General features: G+C 27.4%; 1 long non-coding RNA gene across 1 annotated transcript; it reads right to left on the bottom strand.

Moving 5' to 3' along the window:
- Window positions 1-6,836: 6,836 nt before the first annotated feature.
- On the bottom strand, window positions 6,837-8,309 carry LOC135928536 (uncharacterized). The gene is made up of 5 exons (XR_010572378.1): window positions 8,258-8,309; window positions 8,049-8,137; window positions 7,812-7,973; window positions 7,079-7,260; window positions 6,837-7,021 (listed from the first exon to the last, which is right to left on the bottom strand). It is a non-coding gene; the product is annotated as an uncharacterized LOC135928536 (long non-coding RNA).
- Window positions 8,310-25,178: the final 16,869 nt, after the last annotated feature.

Raw genomic sequence — 25,178 nt, 5'->3', positions numbered from 1 at the left:
TTAGCAATCTTCAAGTTTTAATACCCAAAGATCCATCTTCGTTTTCTAATGCCACTATTGGTAAAATAAAATATTTAGCAAAATTTTATTCCTATGATATTGATACTGAAATAAATTTAATCGATGAATTCGAATTGTGGTATAAATATTTACTACGTTTAGCTATTTTACCTGAGCATGCTATTGATGAGCTCAATCGGTGTAAAGAAACCTTGGCTCAAATTCCTAATATTTTGAAGTTGTTTTATATTCTACTAAGTTTGCCTATTATAACATGTACGAATGAAAGGACTTTCCAACTTAAGAAGGTTGAAAACATATTTATGAAGTACTACGAATCTCGGCTAAATGGGTTAGCTCTGTTAAATATCCACAGAGATTTGGTTCCAACGACAAGCAAAATTCTTGATGAATTGGCAACATTTTTGATGAATTGGCAACATTCCCACGAAAATTAAAAATCACATTATAATTATAGTAGTTAATAAAAAAATTTGTATATAGTCAATATTTTATAGTGTTGTTAAACGCCTCGTTTTGAGCCGATTTTTAAAAACAGCTATCACAGTTATTTATCCAGAAAAATATTATGCCAGCCTGAAAATTTTGCTCATAGAAGGAGCAAAGGTCTAGACATATAGTATCAAAATTTCGAGGCATAGTTATTATTTTTCTGACAAAAATATTGAGTTAGCCGTTTTAAAAAATCGGCTCAAAACGAGCCGTTTAACAACATTAATATTTTATACACACTACTATTAGTATTTTCAATAAAAAATTATATTATACTTATATTGTATGAGAATTTAAGCTGAGGCTAGTTTTTAAAGCAAATTTTATAAAAAAATGATATTATACATTATTTCAACTTTACACTTAAAAAACTTTATTAAATATAATATACCTAACTAAAAATAATAAAAAATAGGCTTGTAATATCCATTAGCACGAATTAGTAAGTAATAGTTACAAATAGAAATATAATTATTATTAAATTATGAATAATTTAATGGAATAGCTAAAACATAAGACCCGGCCGAAGGCCTGGGGAAAGCTGGGCGAAGCCCCCAAAAAAATCCCCCCCCCCCATAATAAAATCCTGAATACGCCACTGGTCGACTAAAACGACCAATTTAGTCAACTAAAACGACTAATATAGTCGACTAAAGAACTAATTAAGTCGACTAAAAGAACTAATTAAGTCGACTAAATTAAGTCATAATCGTTATTTTTGAACTTTGTCATAATCATTAATTTTTAACTTTTTAGAATTTTTTCAAAGCAAATAGGTAAAAATATATATTGTAAAAATATTAAAATAAAATTTCAGTGAAGATTTACCAAAGAAAAGTGACAATTGTCATAATCGTTATTTTTTTACTTTTTTATAAAGTAAATAGGTAAGAATATATATTGTAAAGATGTTTAAAAAAAATTCAGTGAAGATGGACCATAGAAAAGTGACAATTGTCATAATCGTTATTTTTTGACTTTTTTGAATTTTTTCAAAGTAAATAGGTAAAAATATATATTGTAAAGATGTTAAAATAAAATTTCAATGAAGATGTACCATAGAAAAGTAACAATTGTCATAATCGTTATTTTTAAACTTTTTTGAATTTTTTCAAATTAAATAGGTAAAAATATATATTGTAAAGATGTTTACTGTGAAGATGTACCATAGAAAAGTGACAATTGTCATAATCTTTTTTTTTAACTTTTTTGAATTTTTTTAAAGTAAATAGGTAAAAATATATATTGTTAAGATTTTAAAATAAAATTTCAGTGAAGATGTACCATAGAAAAGTGACAATTGTCATAATCGTTATTTTTGAACTTTTTTGAATTTTTTCTTAAAGTAAATAGGTAAGAACAGGGTTGGGCAGTATCGCGGATATTTGTATCTTTTTTAAAATTTTGGGAAAGTATCTTGTATCCAGAATCTAAGATAATATTATTTAAAAGTATTTGTATCTTAACCAACTTTGTATTCAAAAAGATACAGATACTTTAAAAAAAATTATATTGGTTAATTTAAATAGTATTAAAATTTAAAATGATATTGTTTTAAGATTTAAATGAAAAATTTAATCAAAATTTAGATATTTTAAGATAATTTTTGATATATGACGTTGGTCGTCATATAGCAATTTGCTAACAATTAGAACTACCATATTTGAATCGTTTTATATCTGTCTATTTTAAAATTATGAAAGAAGAAAATAGAATAATATGTTTATCTTCGTCTTCAGATGATTCTTCAACCGAAAATTATAACAATAAATTTAAACTAAGCATACTTAATAGCAAATTTTTTGAAGTACTTCAAGATGATCATAATAAAGAAGTTCATCGTGACTTTGGTATTGACGAAAAAGTCATAGCAACTGTTACAGATAACGGCTCTAACTTTAAGAAAGCTTTCAAGGAGTTTGGATATTCTATGGAAGCTGTAGAGAATGACTTTAACATATATGATGATAAATGTATAGAATTCGAAATCATTGAAAGTATTATTTAATACTTCTTTAAAATTTATTATGATATTGTAAATTTAGTAAATAATTTTATTCAAATAAAATTATTTTATTTGTTTATTTAAGGGTCTAAAGAAGCCTCAATAACATTGCCTCAACACATTCGTTGTTTGTGCCATACAATAAGTCTAATTGCTACAACAGATGTCGAGAGAGCTATTAAGGATTCTCCTAACATTTCTAAAATTCATCCTGCAATAGCTAAATGTACTAAGCTATGCAAATAATAGGCCTAAAACTGCAGAACTTATCAAAGCAGTTTTAGGAAAACAATTAGTTACACCTTGTTGCACTAGATGGAATAGTTTGTATGATAGTCTTCATAGTTTATTAAAATTTAAAGGCGAACTTCCTAAATTATGTCAAAAATTAGAATTTCCTAAATTAAGAGATATTGAAATTCAATATTTAGAAGAATATTCCAATACTAGCTGATAGCCCGTCAAAAATGACGGGGAATCAGAATTTTCTCCTTTATTCAATGATAAAATAATAAATTTTACCTTTATTTAACAATGGATGAAGAGGTGTGATTTAGAAATTTATATTTTTTAGATGAAGGGATATTCTAAAATTCATTATTTATATGAAGTATATGGTTAGTAATTTTCATTTATGTGCACAATAAAAAATCTTTAAAAATATTTCTTATTCATTTGTATTTGTAATTTATAATCTGAAAAATATATTCTTGCTAGATGAGAGCATAACTTATCTTCAAGTAACATTTGAAACAGATATTAAAAATGGACAAAAAAATTAAATAAATTCAATGATAATTTATTGAATGTATAGATATAGAATTTTATATTTTGCTCTCTAATCAGAACCTTTATAAAGAATTGGAATGTTTCAAATGGATGAAAATTAAAATGTTCCCAAGTCAGATTTAGAAAAGTCTATATAGATTTTTATAAAAAAATAAAAATGTTTCTTTAAATGATTCAAAGTTGTTGAGCCAATTTTGCAACTTTAATTGTTTATTACAAATAAAATCAGACGTGCTGAATATGCAAAACTTGCTCTTCATCAAAAATGAGTCTAATTTCTTTTATATCCCAATCTTTCACCAATGTAGTGAACTGCTATTATAGCATGTTTTTTTTCTATATCAGCTCATAATGCCAACGTTGAAAAAATCTTTTCTTTAATCATTAATAAAATGAGAGGAATAGATTATCCATATTTATTCTTCCATGATTTCTATAAATTTTTAGGAAAAGGTCAAATATATTACGGAAAATATGGAATAAAAAAAATATGATTTGTAAGTTATGATATTTGTAACAAATTTTTTACCCAGATACAATGGTTTTTGTTCTCACTTCATAAAATCTGCACTCATCAAGAATCATTTATAAGCTTTTAAAACTTTCCTAAATTAAAAAAGACCTGCCATCATAGATTAAAATCAATTATGGGGCCAAACTGATTATCTCATAAAACACTGTGGTAGTATCTACCCCATTGCAATGGGCTATAGCAAAAATAATTGCCAAGGGTCAAAATCCAGGGTCTTAACTTATTAAGTATACGTATCAATTAGGATTTGGAGTTAATGGAGAAGGCAAAATAGCTTCTCATGCTATTTGTTTATATCGCCGAATTGACGTGGAACCATAAAAATTACTTTTTTAATATGTTCAGAAATTTAAAGAAAAACAAAAATATATAATTGTATTATCACCAGAGGTCTGCAAATGACAACATTTTTAGGCCCAATAAGAATTTAATTAATGCCCATCCCAAGTTTTGCTTAGCCTAATTTCATTTTTTTTACTAAAGTTGTCTGACCTTATTTTATATATATATTTGCTCTGATATTTCATAGAAGTGATAATTCATAAAGTATAGTGTTTTTAATTTAACCACTCTCCAATATTATAAATAGTGTTTATTTTGGTGTACAGCAACATATATTTTGGTATAGGCCTTGATTTAAAAAAAAGCAAAATGCATGATATAATAATGCATAAAAATTATTTGTTAAAAATTATACTTTTGAAAAATGAAAGATAAATTGGCTAATATTACTAATATCTCAACATCATCTGATATTGATATGGCATCTCTGAATTTTATTTTACCTTTTAAACCTAATTTAGGTTTTAAAAGGTAAAAAGAATTTTTTTTTAATAAATTTAAAATATAAGAACTTTTACCTTGATATTTGTGATCTTATCAAAAATAAAATAATCGAAATTTAACCTTGAAGCCAACTCTCCTTGATTCAGTCCAGATGTCATAGGCTCTAATAAAAGTTTACACATCAAAAATAAAATAATTGAAGATTTTAATAAATATTGTTTCCTTTGGTGTTGAGCAAATATTTATTACTAATATCTAAACATCATCTGATATTGATATGGCATCTGAATTTTGATTAATTAGGTTTTAAAAGGTAAAAAGAATTTTTTTTATATAAATTTGAAATATAAGAACTTTTACCTTGGTATATGTGATTTTATCAAAAATAAAATAATTGAAATTTAACTTTGAAGCCAACTCTCCTTGATTCAGCCCAGATGTCATAGATTCTAATGAAAGTTTACACATTAAAAATAAAATAAATGAAGAATAGTGTTTAATATGGTGTTGAGCAAATATTTCAAAAATATTATCTAGATAAAATTTGTTGAAAAAAGAATATTTTACATGCAATGGCAAATTTGATATGGATATTGTGTTTCGCCATATTATATATCACATGGGAATTACTAATGGCTTAAAATTTCTATGATGATTATCATTATACAAATATTTTTTAAAAGAACTCTATTGGTTAAACATGATTAACGTTTTTTGAGGATTATTATAATAGATATTATATTTTTTTAAATTCATAAATATATTATAACCATGTCTAATTGACTTATATAATAATTCATAATGTATAAATAGACCTGTGCGTGTACGAAACTATCGGTGGCCGGAACAATTTGTAGCCTGTCCCCAGCGCGCCTATTTTTAGCCTCCGTCATCAAAAGCGGCGTAAATCGGCGCAATTATAAATTTTTATAACAAATTTTTTTAATTGCTTAATAAATTTTTTTTTTAAAAAAATAAATATACACTATTTTACAGATATCTAGGCATATGTTTTGATCTTTATTTAAGAGAAAACTCACAATAAATCCAAAATCGATTTCGTAATTTTATAATTATCATATATAAAAATGATTTTATTTAAATTTTTGGATCTCCTTGAATTCAACGTCAATCCAGTGGTAGACAAAACTTTTTCACTGGGTATGCTAGTCGCCGGAATACAAAGAATTTTTTTGGCGAGCTGGAAAGATTGGTTCACTCTTCTTTTCTCTCCAAAAATTTAGAACATCCATATCTTGTGAATGTCGTCTTTAAAGAAGAATGTGGTATTCTTGTTCTAAGTCACATAACGTGGAATCATAATTTATATTTGTTGAATGTTTATTTGCCAATTTTGTCAACTTGAATTTAATAATTCCTCTCGATCCTCAATAGCTATATTTACTATCTGAATATCATCATTCTATATAAGTTTAAGATGTTTTATTATAAATTCTGAAGCTCAGCAATCTTGTTCTACTATATACTATGACACAATTGTCAATTTTTAAAATCTTAAATCTAAAGGAGGAGAAGCCAATACCTAGATAATTTTTGAAATAAAAAGTGAATTAAATAAATGAACGTACTTATATATTATTACTTGAAAATCACAAACCGGAAATCGTAGCGTAAGTTTTTTTTAGCATATTTTCCTTAAGTGAAATGATTTCAGAACTATCACTGTCATTTACTATTAATTTCAATTTCACCTCTAAAAAGTAACTCCAAGTTTAACGTAGGCCCTTGTACTGATAGAAATTCGACAGTTTCTTTAATTTTTAAAAGAAATGATAATAGTTCTTCTACCAGATCAGATTAATAGTTTGATAATTTGAGAAAGTGTTTCCCAATTCTTTTCAAAACATTATTAATTATATTCTTATTTAATCCACCTATGGTTTCTAGCATAATTAATATACTATGCCAACGTGTTGGGACGTTCAATTTTAAGGTTTTGCGTGGAAATATTGTTATCATTATCAATGGAATTGCCAATTTGAAATCAGGTATCTGGATATGGATCAGTGCTATCATGATCTAACATGTCTGATGTTAAATCTATTATACTTAGGCATTTTCTTTGATCTGCCTCGAATTCAAATTCAACTATTGTAGTTTTAGATATTAGAACAGTAATAATTCCTATAATTCTTTTGATGAGATTTTCAAATAAGGGTACCTTTTTAATACCATCTACTATAACCAGATTGTGTAAACCATGACCCAAACATAAGCGGTGTTCATATTCACCTAATCAAACACCCTTTCTAACATTAGACCCAGCATCAGTGACCATTTGTATTTTTTCTTTTTTAAATTAAATTCCTCTTCTATTTTATCAATCTCAATTGGAATAGTCTCACCTGTGTGTTTTGGGGTTATATAATGAGTTGCTAAAGTAAAGTAAATCATTTCAAAATTATCTATTATTAGATGAAGTGTAAATGTACTATAGTTTCTTCTTCTGTATTGATCTGTCCACATATAGAATGTAATTGATCAAAATTTTGGCCTTTGAGTTAATTTCTTATTGTACATGTGCTTTCATTGATAGGTAAACATTATTAATAGCAGTCGGGCTTAGTGTTGTCCTGTCTGGCAAATCAGAATTAGAATTGATAACTTGGTATTTCTAAAATAAGTATTATGAAAAGTATAACATAAAATCATTATCTTTAATTTATATTAGACAACAAATTAGGGAGAATTTATCAAGAAGAAATATATTTGTTAAAAATTTATTCTAGGTTGTAAAGCTACACAGAAACATAGATAATGAATATGAATTATCTAATATTATTTAAATCATTCATGTCTATGTGTAATCTTATAGTTAGCATGGCTATGAAATTCAACTATTGTAAACCTTCCTCAGCAGCAAATGCTATTTCAATAAAACAAAAAAGACATAAAGGTAGATCTATTATAGATAATATATCAATTTTTTTTGATACCATCAAAAAATCTTTCATTCTTATATTATCAATTGATTGAAAAGATAATGTACAACATAATAACACATAGTTTCTTATTAGGCATTTTTAGAGGTTTTAGAATTTGTCTGAATTTTGATTAATTAGGTTTTAAAAGGTAAAAAGAAATTTTTTAAAATAAATTTAAAATATAAGAACTTTTACCTTGGTATTTGTGATCTTATCAAAAATAACATAATTGAAATTTAACTTTGAAGCCAACTCTCCTTGATTCAGTCCAGATGTCATAGGCTCTAATGAAAGTTTACACATCAAAAATAAAATAATTGAAGATTTTAATAAATATTGTTTCCTTTGGTGTTGAGCAAATATTTATTACTAATATCTAAACATCATGATATTGATATGGCATCTGAATTTCGATTAATTAGGTTTTAAAAGGTAAAAAGAATTTTTTTATATAAATTTGAAATATAAGAACTTTTACCTTGGTATATGTGATTTTATCAAAAATAAAATAATTGAAATTTAACTTTGAAGCCAACTCTCCTTGATTCAGCCCAGATGTCATAGACTCTAATGAAAGTTTACACATTAAAAATAAAATAAATGAAGAATATAGTGTTTACTATGGTGTTGAGCAAATATTTCAAAAATATTATCTAGATAAAATTTGTTGAAAAAAGAATATTTTACTTGCAATGGCAAATTTGATATGGATATTGTGTTTCGCCATATTGTATATCACATGGGAATTACTAATGGCTTAAAATTTCTATGATGATTATCATTGGACAAATATTTTTTAAAAGAACTCTATTGGTTAAACTTGATTGACATTTTTTGAGGATTATATATATAGATAATGTCCCCATTGGCTATAGCGATTGACAAAATATAGAGTGAAATCAACTGCTATTATGGAGAATCAGCTCCAATTTTATATGTCGTTAAAAAAAATTACAAGTTTAATTCAAACCAATCTACAATTTTGCAAACCATTAGCTAATGCCATAGAAAATTATTTAAATAAAAGATTTTAAAATATATATGATTTTGATAACAATTTTAAAAGTCTATTTTTGGCAACTATTTCTCATCCCTATTTTAAAAATCGTTGGATTGATGGTGAAAAAGAAAAAAAATACCTTCAGGATTTGTTATTACATGAAGTTTTAATTGTTTTTAAAAATAATATTGAAATTAATACTTCAACAAAATCTTCAATTGATGAAGATGATGATTACTTTTGCCTTAAAAGTACCACATCCAATTCTAATAATTCAATAAATGATATTAAAATAGAGGTCCTAAATTATATGAAAGATGACAGGCGGAGTATAAATATGTTAAATAGTTATAATATATAAAAGAAATATTTATTAAATATAACACAATATTACCCTCCTCAGCCCCCGTTGAAAGATTATTTAGCTTTGCTAATATGGTTAATAGACCAAATCGTCAAAGATTGAACGATAAATCATTTGAAAAATTATTAATAATATTAAAAAATAATGCTGATTTATGATGCTGATTTATTTTTATTTACTAATTATATAATTATTAAATGGAATATCGCATTATCTTTTATAATAAATTTGTTATTTTCTACAATTTATATTTTTTTATAAATTTATATTATAGATAAGAAAATAAAGCTTTATACATTTTGATTTTGACTATTTAAGGTTTTTTAAAAAAGTATCTTGTATCTTAGATACTTTTTTTAAAAAAAATACAAGTATCTTGTATCTTATATCTTATTCCAATTTTTCTAAAGTATCTTGTATCTTAAATACAAAATTTTATTAAGTATCTGTATCCGAATACAATTTTCTGAAAATTTGCCCAACCCTGAGTCTTGACCACATAGCGGTGGTCCCTTTCCATCCAATACATACAAATTTAAAAATTTAATTGTATTCAAATATTTAACCTTAATATTCGAGACCTGACCAACGACTGTGATAGGAGAACCCTCATAAGAGAATAATTTTTTAGAACAATTTTCCAACTCAAATTCTTCATAATTCTCCAATTTTTCAAAATCTTTAATGGGCAAGGATGTCACCGAAGAACCCGTATCTATCAAAAAAGAAAAATTTAGATTATTAAGTTGCATATTAATCATAAAATCATTAATAAAATTTATCTTATTCCTTGGCCTCAAATTATATGGCGTTTGTATCATTTCTTGTTTTTTGAAATTGTTGTTGTTGTGTTGTTGGTGTTGGCCTTAAAATCCTGCTTGTTCTCTTTCCAAGACGAATAGCCTTGCCAATCGGCTCTATCCTCTCTTCTCCAAGAATATTTTCTACATATGTTTGATTATTATTCTCCAACGATTGAAATTGGACAACGATGTCCTCTATAATATTAAGCTCTGTAGTATTTTCTTCTATCAACCTTGTTTTTAGCTTTTCATTACGACATTTCAACATAAATTGCACTGACAAAAATTCAGGATTGAGCCCAGAACCATACCCTTTCAGTCTATAGAGATACTCTCTGGAAGATTCAAGTCTGTCCGGTTTTGTATTGAATAATTCAAATATTCGCGTAATCTTGTTTTTTTCAACTTTTTTATGTATTAAATCTTTCATCTGTTGATACGATAAGTTATCTATGTTGTCAATAATACTAACAGCCATATCTTTGTCAATTGTTTCGAACAGTTTATATTTCTTAGTTGATTCATCAACAATATTTTCGGCTAAAAATTTCAGATCCAATGTTTTCAATAGAACTTTGATTTTGATATGATTCCTATCCTTCACCATATTGAACAAGAATAAATAATATAGAATAAATTGTGTGTGATTGTATTGCATAATTAAGGAGGAATATTAAACAAAAATAAATACTATAGAATAAATTGTGTGTGATTGTATTGCATAATCAAGGAGGAATATTGAACAAGAATAAATACTATAGAATAAATTGTGTGTGGTCCTTTTATTTGATAATATGGTTTTACAAAAGAAAACAAGTGGTCTTTTTATTTAATAATATGGTTATACAAAAGAAAACAAGTGGTATTAGAAAATGAAAATATATATCAATATATATATGTTTAATCGCCTTGAGATGTATTTATATACATGTTAATTTCATTGAATAAAAAGATAATATATGAACATATTTAAATATATACAATTACAACAAATTGAATAAGCGAAATATTTACGAAGTATTTAAATATACAATGAATTACAACAAATTAAGCGAACATGCAACATGCACCACCTCCAAAAAAAAATATATCTAAGCATTATAAGCTTAAAAATATTTTAAAAACAATATTTCGAAATCTATTACTTTTATTTTGGTAGGCAATGAAGTGCCAATATGAAACGATGTAAGCTATATATTAAGATAAAAGAAAATCAAAACTAATTTGATACATCTGATTAATTAATAAACATTCAAATATTCAATATCTGAGTACAAAATAATTATCCAAAATTCAAAAACTCTGAAATAACTCAAAGTACCAATTTAGATTTATAAACCAGAACATGTCAATCAGTGGCGTAGCTTGGAATTTTCCTTAGAGGGGGTCCGTACATATAAAAGCCTGGGGGGCTTCGCTCTCAGACCCCCTATAACGGGCCTTCGGCCCTTTTGCTCGGCCTTCGGCCGGGTTTATCTTACAAATCATAACCATATCTTCGATAATATATAATAAATATATTTTTTAAATGCATCAATAATTTGTTTTATAATTTAGTAGCTTATTCTCAATGACTTTATAATAATACTATCCAGATAATTTCAATAGTAATAAAATATCCTTCCACAAACATCAAAACCAAAAAAATATAAATATTATTGGTATTTATTTGATATAAAGTCATATAAGTCTTTTGAACGTATAATCTAAAAATAAATTTTTGTTCTGGGGGGGTCCAAACCCGAAAACCACCCCCGTAGCTACGCCACTGATGTCAATAATATGACTCTCAAAGAAAGAAATATTACTTAAAAATCTAATATTATTTTTAATTATAATGTAAGCAATATATTAACTGAATACTTCACCTGATAGAAATCTTATCTCATGATATGCTTAATACAATCACACTATATATTTAACAACACAAGAAGAAGTTACTCTGAAATAACTCAAAGTACCAATTTAGATTTATAAACCAGAACATGTCAATAATATGACTCTCAAAGAAAGAAATATTGCTTAAAAATCTAATATTATTTTTAATTATAATGTAAGCAATATATTAACTGAATACTTCACCTGATAGAAATCTTATCTCATGATATGCTTAATACAATCACACTATATATTTAACAACACAAGAAGAAGTTATAAAATTATGACTTTAAAGAGAAGGCCACATATTTAAAGGCAAAATTCTGTTGCAACTAGTTTGACTATGCAAATCTGAAGATGAGATGCAATAAAAACCTCATTATTATATATTTAGCAAACACACTCTGGTTCCACTCATAATTAGTATTTCTACCTCTTCATCTCAATTCCCACAACACAATAATGCCATTACTAATGATACAGATAAATTACCCCATTGTAAAACCATCTTTGCAATCAAAGCTTACATATCATGATTACCCCATTGTAAAACCATGTTTGCAATCAAAGCTTACATATCATGATCACACTTATTTAAAGATGGACAATGAAAATTATAAAATCATTCCAGAATGAAAATTTTAAATTTATTAAATAATACATAGATTTATCCATAAACACATCTGTGATTTTTAACAATAATGATATTCACCTTCATCTTAAATATGACAAAAATTCCTAATCCATGAGCATACCAGACCTCGGCACAGCACCTACCAAATGCAACTGCCCATTATGCAATAAACTTATTAAGGTAACCAAATTGGGGCTATTGCCATCTCATAGTAACCATAAAATAAGGTGTCCTCAATCTGGGCTACCCATCTTATCACCAGCAATTCCTAGAACTCTTAACGCCTTATCTGCCCTTGCCCTCACAACTAAACAACCCATAGTCACCATTCCCACATCATTAACTGATGTGCTCACTTACCCAATAATCCCTACCTTCACTGTCACAAATGCTTCGACGTTCGACCCAGCCGACTCAAATGTAGAAATATTTCTTACTACACCAAAACCATTTGTAATTTCACGAATACCTAAAGGAGCAAGGCTTCAAGTTGCGAGACACCTGTCAAAAAACTTGACTTCCTTGTTAAATAATTATTCTTCTGTAAAACACTGGCTAGACACCCTGTCATTTGCCTTTACTACCTTACAAGTTCCTGATCCTACCAGCAAAAAATCCCTGACCCAACAAATTAAGGATGCTACTATCTACCCCTTACCCATCAATCACATTACCACATCTTTTACGAGTGACGACACAGATAAAAATAGAAATCACAAAAATGACCTGCTCACCAAGACCAGGCTAATATCTAAAAAAATGGATAACCTGAATGTTAAATCCACCATACGTCTGGCAACCTCCGACAATAAACTGGCTCCCTATGACTTAGTAACTTATCAGGCCCTTCTCCTAAAACACCAACCACACGATTTTAAAAACGAAATACCGGCTTACCCTGAAACTCCTCTAATTGCGGCCACTTATACCGCAAGCGACGTTAGAAAGGCTATTCTCTCCTTCAAACGCGATTCCTCACCTGGGTTCGATGGGTTTCGCCCAATATTCTTACAAGACCTAACCGCACCTTACATAACACAACAATGTGACGTTCTAGAAAAAATTACCCAATTAGTCAACCGTATGCTTACTGGAGGCATACCACCCGCCATTATTTCACTGCTATACGGAGCTAAACTCATCGCTCTCCATAAACCCAATAAAGATATTCGCCCAATCGCTATTGGAACCACTGCCGATTGACTGCCAAACTTGTAATTAGCAGATTATTGTTCACAATATCCAATCACCTTTGCCCGAATCAATTAGGAGTCAACGTAAAAGGTGGATGTGAGGTATCCCTTCACATGACCCGAATGTACCTACAAACGGATTCCCACCAACGATATCCTAGTCAAAATAGACTTCTCGAACGCCTTTAACTCTCTGAGGCGTGGAGCTTTTCTAAATCCTATTCTCACCCTCTACCCAGAATACTCACAATTTATCTTCAATTGTTATGCTAATCCCTCACATCTTCAATTCGGAGATAAATTGATTCCTTCTAACGAAGGTATAGAGCAAGGTGACCCTCTAGGTTCCTTTTTGTTCTGTCTGGGCATTAATAATATAATACGAGAAATTAATGACCAATGCAACCTAAATCTCCATAACTGGTATATCGACGATGGCATACTAGGCGGCCCACCGACTGAAGTCACGAAGGCAATCCAAATAATATAATCCAGCGAGAAAAGTTTAGGACTTCGAGTTAATCAAGACAAAAGCGAATATTGTCCTCTTGGAATCATTGACCTTAACCACGATACTATGTTCAATCATACACCATTGAACGTTTTAACACATCTCGGATCTCCTGTAGGTAAAGACGAGTCCTTTACCAAGTTCTTTGCCAATATCTTACGAGAGATATCCCTTATGCGAGATACACTATCTCGCCTCCCAACTCACCAAGCTTTCTTCTTATTAAAGAACTACCTTTTAATTCCAAGAATTTTATATACTCTTCGAGCGTCTCGGATCTTTCAATATGACGTCAACCTCGCTTCACATGAACTGGAGATTAAACGCCTAACAGAAGATATACTCAATCTTAAATTTGGGGAGTTATCATGGCTACAGGCTACCTTACCAACCAAATCCAACGGTATTGGTATAAGGTCACCTTCCCTACTTTCTGTTAGTGCGTTCATATCCTCTCGCTTGTCCTGCGAGCCCATCATTCAAACGCTAACAAAACATCCTGACCCCTTACTCCAACTGGCAATTGATCTATGGAAGTCCCTCTCATTAGTCGATCCTCCATCGTCGGCATTACAGAAGGATTGGGATAAACCCCTAGTTGGCAACTCCGTTGCATTCCTTAAATCGAGGAGCCAACCAGAGGACCATTCTCTACTCTTCTCCATTTCCGAAGGTAGTGGATACGAATTTCTTGAAGCCTTCCCATCCCGAAACCTTGACCAGCTCCTAAGCAATGATGAGTTACGTCACGCTATAGATCTTAGACTGAATTGCGATATGGTAATACCTTATAACTGTATCCTCTGTCAAACGTCGGTCAACTCCAAAGGCCGTCACTCTCTACACTGCAAGCGCTGTAAAGGCAGATTTATTAGGCATTCAAAATGCAACGATACCATTGCCAGGGCCTTAAAATCCGCCGGCATACCATCAACCCTCGAACCTACTGGCCTTTACAATTCAGATGGTAAGCGGCCCAATGGTGACTATGATCCCTTGGAAGAGGGGGGAATTCCTAACTTGGGATTTCTCATGCATCGATCCTCTTGCCCCTTCCAATATAAATAGAGATGCCATACTAGATGCCGAGGCGAATAAATTAGCTAAATATTCACCAACTCTACCCGCCAATTATACATTCCTACCATTAATCGCCACAACCTTAACGTCGTTCGGCTCTCATGCCCTTGACTTCTTTAAAGAGCTAGGAAAACGGATCTCTGCTAGGACCGAGGATCCCAACGAGGGATTCTACATACGCCAACGATTAGCCATAAACATAGTAAAATACAATTATCTCAGCTTTATTTTTTCAATATCCGAAACGCTGTAATTGAACATCCTATATGCATAGTATAGACTTTGGCCATTTTGTTGCATATTATTATAATGTTAGCGCTTTATATTAATGTATAATTAATCTATGTTATTTTATTTATTTATTTTACTAATAATGTAATATTACTTAATTAATTTATATTATTTATTGATTTTGTTTATAACTTGATTATATATTATTTATTATCAAATTATTGATTACAATTATTATAATTTATTTCTGTTTAAAATCAAATTAAATAAATATAATCATATATAAGAGTCGGTTATTTTAATTTTATTTGTCATGATTCTCTAATAAGTGGTTGCCCAGGCCTTCCCAGTTTCCCTTAATACGGAATTTACATGTTTTTTTTCCATATTAGACTAATTAGTAAATCAGATATTTCCCGTTCATTTAATGATATTAAAAATATAACTATCGCCGAGGCGGGAAAAAATTTTCAAATTTATAATGGGTAGGACTGGGCTTGTAACCTCAAAATTAATATTAGCTTGCACCTGACTTGGGAATATCTTTTACAAATTATTAAGGGTTGAGCTGTGCTTGATAAACTTTTTTTAAATTATAAGATCTTGGATGCTTCCTAATATTGTGAGCTTGAACCTGGCATGACATCTATCGTAAAAAATGAATAAAAATCTCATTCCCCGTCATTTTTGATGGGCTTTCTACTAGTATTAAATAATACCTAGACTGACAATATATTCATAATAACGCATTTAAAAGCGTCGATGAATGCAAATCAGCTGGACCCGCCATTTTGGTGACCCATATAGTATAGTAATTATCATGTTAAGTTATTATCTCGATGATTAGGCAATAATAAAGTTTGAGTCAGACATAGAAATAAATTGGCCTCTCGTTTAAAAATTTTGATTATATGGGTAATCAAAATGGTGTCCTCAACTGTTTTCATTGATGTACTCTTTTATTGAATGTATCGTCAGTCTAAGCATTATTATATGTCGGGATCAGCATAATATTTTAGATTTTTCTGTCAATTTGTAAATGACATATATAATTTTTTTTCGAAGATATAAGAATATGATTATTTTTGAATGAACACTTGATCTTCAGTAGTGTCATAGGAACTCACGCCTCCTCAAAAATTAGAACAGCCCCCTGAAAGAATTTTTTGTAATGGCACCCCCTTTTTAATAGTCCCCTGAGCTATTTTTTTTTAGAATTCTGTCATGTATTATATATAGATTTGTTATTATTTTTAAAAAATTATTGACTATTATCGCTAGGCTTTACAATCTCATGGGGCTCAACTAAAAACATTTTATGGGAGGCGAAGTCCCCCATACCCCCCAATTTGCGGACCTTCGGCCCGCTTTTGCCCGAATATATTATACGTTTTTAAAATTTGTTAACTCTGAACAATTATTCTGATTTTCAAATTTTGTCATTTATTATATTATGCATACAAATACAAAATAAACTGGTATATAAAAAATAACATAATGCAATAATATAATTCTTAGCAACTTACATTGACAAAAGATTATCAAACTAGTATAATTCTCTGTAACCATCATAGACAATGTTTTATAGAATGGACCAATAAGGAAAAATTTATAGGCCTAAACCAAATCAAGAATTTTTGTAGGAGAGAATATAAACGACCAATCCAAATCATAAAACTATATGGTGGTTAGAGCTTCTTCTTAGATGACATTATGGAAGCTAGATAATCGATAAAATTATTGAGATATTAAATTTCTAAAAGATTATCTTCCATTTTAAATGATATATAAACGACTACACAGTTGACCATTATTGTTTATCTAAAATATGCAATTATATGCTCTCAGCCATTATAGTAATAATTTTAAATTACATAGCAGCACAAATAATAGATGCTGGTTAATTTGCAGTAATGGCTATGACACTCACGATGTAAACTAATATCAGAATTTATTATGTTGGATAAATTGATAAAATAAAAACACTAAAAATCTTTGGAAGAAATAATTATGCAAATATATTGAAGCCTGGAGTTATTTACACGGCAATGCCATATTAGAAATGAAACATTTTCTAACTATAAAATAAGGACCAGAATGATATGATGAAACAATTAAGATTTTATATATTGTCGCACCACCTTGGTATATTATATCTTAAAATAATAGTAGTTTGTAAAATATCAAAAATATACTTGTATTAAGAATTAACTCAAGACTGTTTTTCGAAAAAGAAAAGAATAGCTTTCCTAAAACACGTAAAAAAAGAGAAGAAAAGATATCAAATTTATTACATCTATTGCAAGATGAATAATAAAATGTTTAAATTTAAAAATTATTTATAACCAAATAGATGGCGTTAAATACTTGAATGCAATTTGTTATTATATTTATTATCAAAACCATTTATTAGTAAAATTTATTATGATATTAACTGTAATATTAAATATAACTGTCAAATACGTATATAAAAGTGGCATTATATCTAATATTTTATAAACAACTGTATATAGTAGAGGATTATAAACTATATGTCTACTTACTTTCTATAAAGAAATCTTTTATACTTACTTGGACCTTGAAAATATTTTTAAGGTATGATAATAAAATTTCAAAATAAATATACAGTTGATTAATCATTTTGAACTCGGCTAATTACAATATTAAATTTGTTAATTTTCAAATAATATATGATTATATTTATTTAATTAGGGTTAAATAATAATTTAAATAATAAAAGCTAAATTAATATTTAGTGAGTTATTGATATTATATTTATAAAACAGAATCTGATTGCAAGCTGACATAGTGAAAATATAATTTATAAGTATTAATCTAATCTAATAATTAAAATAATATTCATTTAATAAAAATTTAAATAGTCTTATTAATATCTTTGATCTATATATTACTTAATGGAATTATAAAAGAAATCATTCAATGGGCAATCAAATAAATTTATTTTTAGTTCAAAGGGATATTAAGGACCATTAAAAAAAAATTTTTTGCCTCAGGGGGCTATTCAAATTTTTCAAGGGGCTCGAGCCCCTGCGCCTTCTTCCTAGCAACACCACTGAGACTATATAAATTTATGACTTAAGTGATAATTTAGTTATTAGAATAATATATAATATTTTCACTATGTTGACAATTACAATCAAATTCTGTTTAAAAAACCAAATATCAATATTACTCATAGTACAACGGGTTTGGACCATGCAGCGTCTACATGACAGGATTTTCACTGGATACAAACCCCCTTCAAAAACCTCAGCCTACCCCCCTAGAAAATTTTAACCATCTTCGGCGGCGATGTTTCCCTATTTATATTTCCACCTATTTAATTATAAGGCTACTCTATCAGAAAATTTAAAAAGAATAATTTAAAATATTTTATCTCTACTACCTATCGACATTTTATGAATATAAAGGATTTATTTTTTAGATAATAAATTCAATTAAAACCCCCATCATTTACAATGAATTTATTATAAGCTTGCTGAAAATGTCTAAACCTTTTAAATTACATTTATAAGGATAGCAGTAAGTTTTATTTGGAAAATAATGTCTATGATGGTTTGCAATATATAGATTTGGTTGATAATTGTATTATAATAGGTCTAAAATAAAAGTATTAATTTTTACAGCAATAAATGTTCCTGTTTGATCTCAAAATATAATAGATAACCCCCCAAAAATGTATCATACCCCCATTAAAGCCGCTTACCCCCCATAAGAATAAGATGCAAACTGCTCCTACCCCCCCCCCCATCCCCTCCTTTTATATAGACGTTGCTCCCCACACAGAAGAACCTATACATCATAAGGTATATAAAATATTATAATATTTATATTTATTATAACCAGAAAATAAGTTGTATAATAATTTAAGAGATTCATTTAGAAACCTGTTGAATAATGATTTGACCTCTTCTTATTTTATTGCGTAGATTATTCTTAATTTTATTTTGTAAAATAATATTTATTAACTAATTCTTTTAATATGTACTTTTATTTTATTTTGCCTTTTGATTATTCAATCTTTTGTAAATTAACTTTTTGTACTTAACCTTTTATTTTGATTATTTATTTCTAATTTATATATATATAAATATATACATATTGTTAATTCTTAAAGAGAGAGATAGAAATAAAATTATATTTTTATTGTGGGATACTCTACATGGTACTTTTACAAAACCATCAACTCTAAAATTTTAAATAAAAATAGAAAAATAATAATTAACAATCAAACACGTCACAAATTTAAGACATCTGATGTGAAATTTGACAGAATTATTTTCAAGATAACATCAGTATATTCATTCAAATACTAGGCCATTCCATGTCAAATCGAATAAAAAAGGCATAATTACGGCCGACCCCTTTTAAAATTGTTAAAATCTTGAATTATTTAGATAGGTAAAAAAATGAGAAAGCTGTTTATGTAGCTCACTAACACATCTGGTTCTCGAGATATAAGGGCTCATTAGTGCAAAAAAGAACCACTTTGGAATATATAAAATTTTAAAATGCTTATATCTCAAAAACTATTTATAGTAAAAAAATAAATAATATATCATATTATAGGTAAATAAAATTTCTAAAGGGCAATAAAAATTGGCGCCAATTTGAGCCTTTAAACTCCGGTTTACCTATATTGCTTTACCTGTGTATTTAAGCAAAAAAGAAAGTTTATTTTAGAATTTTTTTCTTTGTTTTTTTTATACATCTTTTATAAATATATATATTATATCAAAACCTTGGCGATGCAATTGATTTTTTCGAAGTGTATATTTTTACCAAATAATGAAAAAATATAGGTGGCACTAATGTTTAAAAATTTTAATCTTAAGGAATATGAAAATAATGATACGTTTATAAGAAATGTCATAAAATTTTCCAGTTCTGCCCCCCCCCCTACCACTAACCTTAAACAGTTTGACATTTTTTAGTTCTCTACACTAGCTATTATAGTGAATGACTTAGTAGCTTATAATGTATAATAGTTACATTAAAAATGAATATTTTATTAAACATTAATAGATTATATTTTATGAGCATATTTTACAAAATAAACTTTAACGATCTCTCTTTCTGCATGATATTTTTAACTTGCCAAGTCACTTTGATTTTAAAGTATTCAACCCGTCTGTGGCTAATTTTTTAACATATGTCTACCAATAACATTCGGGATTTGGTTGAGAACAAAAACATAAATTATAGGTGCAGATCAATTAAAATTTTATCCTATATCACAAATGTACGTACCAATTGTTACAATATCAAAATGTTGCAACCCAATTAATACTCTTATTATCGCTATAAAATCTAAGAAAGAATCAACCTTGGATGACCCAAAAAGAATTACCAATCAATTTAGATATGTTGATATGCTATTTATTCAGACAAAAATTAGACATTCCTTATACTACAAATGACAATGTAGATATTTATTCTCCAATATAAGGAACGCAAAAATTTCATACTTCATCCAATTTCTCAGAATAAAATTGGAGCAAAATTTTATTCAAACTCAACAGAATTGCAAATATTAAATATAACATTTCTCTCGAATATTAATATGAATTTACTATATGAAAAAAATAGGTGTATAACCAATGACATATATATGCCATTGTGTATAACATATATCTATGACAATCATTGGTGTATGCCTTTTTTGATTAAAAATAGATAAAGCAATATAGATAAACCGGAAGTTAAAGATTCAAATTGGCGCCAATTTTTGTTAATTTTTGATAACCTTTTGATATTTTTTTTATCTACAATATGATATATTTTTTTACTAGAAATAGTTTTTGAGATATAATCATTATAAAAATTTTACAGATTTCAAAGTGGCTCTTTTTTGTTCCTATGCCTATATCTCGAAAACCAGGAGTGCTAGCGAGCTAAAATAAAAGGCCTTCTCATTTTTCTACCTATCTAAATTCCAGAAATTTTTAAGCCGAATGGTGATCGATTTGAAGTCGAACGCTACTTTTAATTTCACACATGCACATTTTAACAATAATTTTTCGCAATCCTCAATTTTTAAAGAATTATTCCACTTCAATTAAAAGTTACCTTGTTTACCATAATATTTTATATGGTGTTAACATTTAGATAAATTAACATCTATAAATAAAAAACCGAAAAGGGTTTTATATGAAGTTGAAAATGATATACAAAAATTGTGTAACTATGCTTGTGGAGCCAACTATATAAAGGATCAACCAGTTATACCTTTAAAACCAGATAGTGAATACCCAGATTGGCTATGGAATCTAAATCTCGGTAAACCAAAACCTATTGAAGAATTAGATCCAGAAACATATTATTACTGGTTTAGAGTAAGGAAATTACATAAAAGAAGAAATTTAAAGTATATGAAATTGAATTTACCAAAAGGTTAATTACCTTTTTATAATAAAATAAAAATATATAAAAATTGTTGCACAAATTTAGAATCATATTTTATTCAATACACTTGTACAAATATTTATTGAGTTGCATTATTATTTTAAATCCTATATATAAAATATAATAAATGCTGAGATTATAACAAAATTTTAAAAAATATTTTGTTAAAAAAGGTCATTTTCAAATTTAATCCTTAACCTATCAGAAAATTATGTCATCTCATAACAGGGTTCAATATAACCCTTATTTTTTTATTAAATAAAATATTTAAATTATCTTAAATAGGCTCAGAGGCCTGAAAGATAAACATTGAGGCCTTTTATTTCTGTTCTGAAATAATGTCCTATTTCTCATTTAGAAAGGCTTTCAGACACAATTATCTAATAGGCACAAAATAAAATAAATACAGAATCATATTTAGTTTTTCAAGGTGATTCAGAAAATGCTTTTTAAAATTTTATAAAAAAATGAATTAGTAAAATATTAACACTTTTTTTCATGACAAAACTACTAATACATACTAATTTTTGGTAAATTTAAACAAAATTAATGAAGAATCATGTTTAGCTCTTTGAGATGATTCAGATATTGTTATTACTTTTTTTTAGAAATTACTTAAATTTGTAGGATATTGCAAAAACATTTATTTTTTTAAACAAACTACTAATACACTAATTCTTGGTAATTATTTAAACAAAATTAATGGAGAATCATGTTTAGATCTTTGAAATGATTCTGATAATGTTATTACTTTTTTTTTAGAAATTATTTAAATTAGTAGAATATTGCAAAAACATTTATATGATGAAACTACATATCTCCTACAAATTAAGCCTCAATTTAAAAAAAATAAATATAGAATCATGTTCACATCAAAATGATTCAGAAGATGTTAATATAAGTTTTTTATAAAAATTTAAAATATAGAAATGACTAAATTTTTTGACATACCACAAATCCTCTACTAATTATGTGCTAATTTAAAAAAAAATATAATAATGTTTAACTTGCCAAAATGATTCAGGAAATGTTTATATAAGTTTTTTATTTTTGGATCAAACTACAAATCCCCTATAATACAATGATCGATAAGACAATTAGTAGACGATACCAATGGCACTACTTTAGACACCTAAGTATGTAAACTTTCAATAACAAATTTCCAATTTAATATTGCATATACTTAATTGATCATTATATATTTTACCTTGTTATTTTTGGGTCATCTATTGTGTAAAATAAAATTTGTTTATTTGCAAAGAAATAAACTTGAAAATAAATTACACAAAATGAGAATGGATTTAGCTAATAATATATCTAGATTAAATAAGGGACAACATTTATATACCTAGAGATACTTTAACAACTCTGTGAGATATTGGTAATGTATACAAATTTTAAAGATACAAAATTTCAATCTGGCTGAGAATAACTTATTTAAATTATATAAATGGCCTACACCCACATCTATTTTATTAACTTGGCCAACAGGGGTTTTAGCACACCTGTTAAGATTACAGTCCAAATGTTTAAGCATCCCCTCGCTAAGTCTATTTTAAAAATTTAGATAAATTAAAATAAACATGTCAATTTAATAATGATGTCAAATAAAAAAAATAGTTTTTACTTCGTTTTTTAAAAGTTACGAGTTACTTTAGACTATTTAAAGCACCGAAACCTTTATGATGAAAAAAGTTTGCATAAATTGTTTCCCTTTATTTCATCACTCGATATAAGTTTCTTATAAAAACCAAGCGCTGTAAACATTTCTAACACGGTCACGTTCACCTTACGCGTTTTTATTATTAATTTCATTTAATATAAATGGATACCGTAACAATATATTAGTCATGTTTATAATTAATAGATTTAAGTGATTAAAAATTATTTTTATTTATAAAAAAATCTTATTAATTTGTAATATATAAGACAGTGGCGTCGCTAGGGGGGGCGCAGGGGCTCGAGCCCCCTGAAAAATTTGAATAGCCCCCTGAAGAAAATTTTTTTTTAAAATGACTTCTTAATGCCCCCTTGAACTAAAAATAAATTTTTTTAATTGCTCCCTGAGCGATTTCTTTTATAATTCTATTGAGTAATATATAGATTTAATTTTATTATTTAAAAATTAATAAGGCTATCTAAATTTTTATTAAATGAATACTATTTTAATTATTAGATTAGATTAATACATATAAATTATATTTTCACTATGCCAACTTGCGATCAAATTCTGTGTTAAAAATAGAATATCAATATCACTCACTAAATATTAATTTGGCATTAACAGTAGAAGCTTAATTGACTTTTATTATTTAAATAATTATATAACCTTAATTAAATAAATATAATCATTTATTATTGTAAATTAACAAATTTAATATTGTAATTAGCCGAGTTTAACATCACTAATCAACTATATTATTGATTTTTAAATTTAATTATCATGTCTCTTTCTAAAATTATTTTCAAGGTCCAAATCCAAATAAGTATAAGAGATTTATTTATAAAAAGTAAGTAGACATATATTTTATAATCCTCTATTATATATAATTATTAATAAAATATTAGGTAAAATAGCACTTTTGCAGACTTATTTGACAGTTATATAATATATTACCGTTAATATTTTTAAAACTTTACTAATAAATGCTTTTGATTATAAATACAAGTAACAATTTGCATTCAACTATTTAACGCCATCTATTTAGTTATAAATAATTTAAAAAATTAAACATTTTATTAATCATTCTGCAATAAATGTAATAATTTGATATCTTTTCTTCTCTTTTTTAACGTGATTTTAGGAAAGCTATTTTTTTCTTTTTCGAAAAACAGTTTTGAGTTAAATTTTCAATGCAAATATATTTTCGATATTATTACATATTTTAAGATATAATATACCAAGTAGAGATGGTGAGACAATAAAATATAAAATTTTAATTTCTTTAATGATACTCTGGTTCTTATTTTATAGTTACAAAATGTTTCATTTCTAATATGGCATCCTTGCAGTGTAAATAACTCAAGGTTTCAATATATTTGCATAATTTCTTCTAAAGATTTATAGTGTTTTTGTTTCATCAATTTATCTAAACATAATAAATTCTGATATGGTAAATATATACATAACAAATCTTTTTAAATTGAATTCTTTTTAATAAAAATAATTATCAACACAACTTTTATCTTATACTGAACATTTGTTCAACAGGTATGGGTGTATTTATTGTATGTTCCACCTTTGATATTTGAAAATTGTTTAAGATTTTCCAAATATATAGCTTTAACATTAAAATATAAAGTAAAGAAAAACAAAAAAATAACGCGCCTTTAAAATTATATCATTACAAGATTTGGCAAGGGGGTGTAACGGCGTTACTTTTTTAACGCGATATAATCCATCACTTTGCTTTTTATATATTCTTATAGCTTTTTAACTCTTTTTGGAACGAAAAAAATATGAGGATAAATTTTTATTTTAGCAAAAA

The sequence above is a fragment of the Gordionus sp. m RMFG-2023 genome, chromosome 4, assembly GCF_954871325.1.
Source record: "Gordionus sp. m RMFG-2023 chromosome 4, tfGorSpeb1-WG-v2, whole genome shotgun sequence".
Lineage (NCBI taxonomy): Eukaryota > Metazoa > Nematomorpha > Gordioida > Chordodea > Parachordodidae > Gordionus > Gordionus sp. m RMFG-2023.
This window is presented reverse-complemented; position numbering and strand designations above follow the sequence as displayed.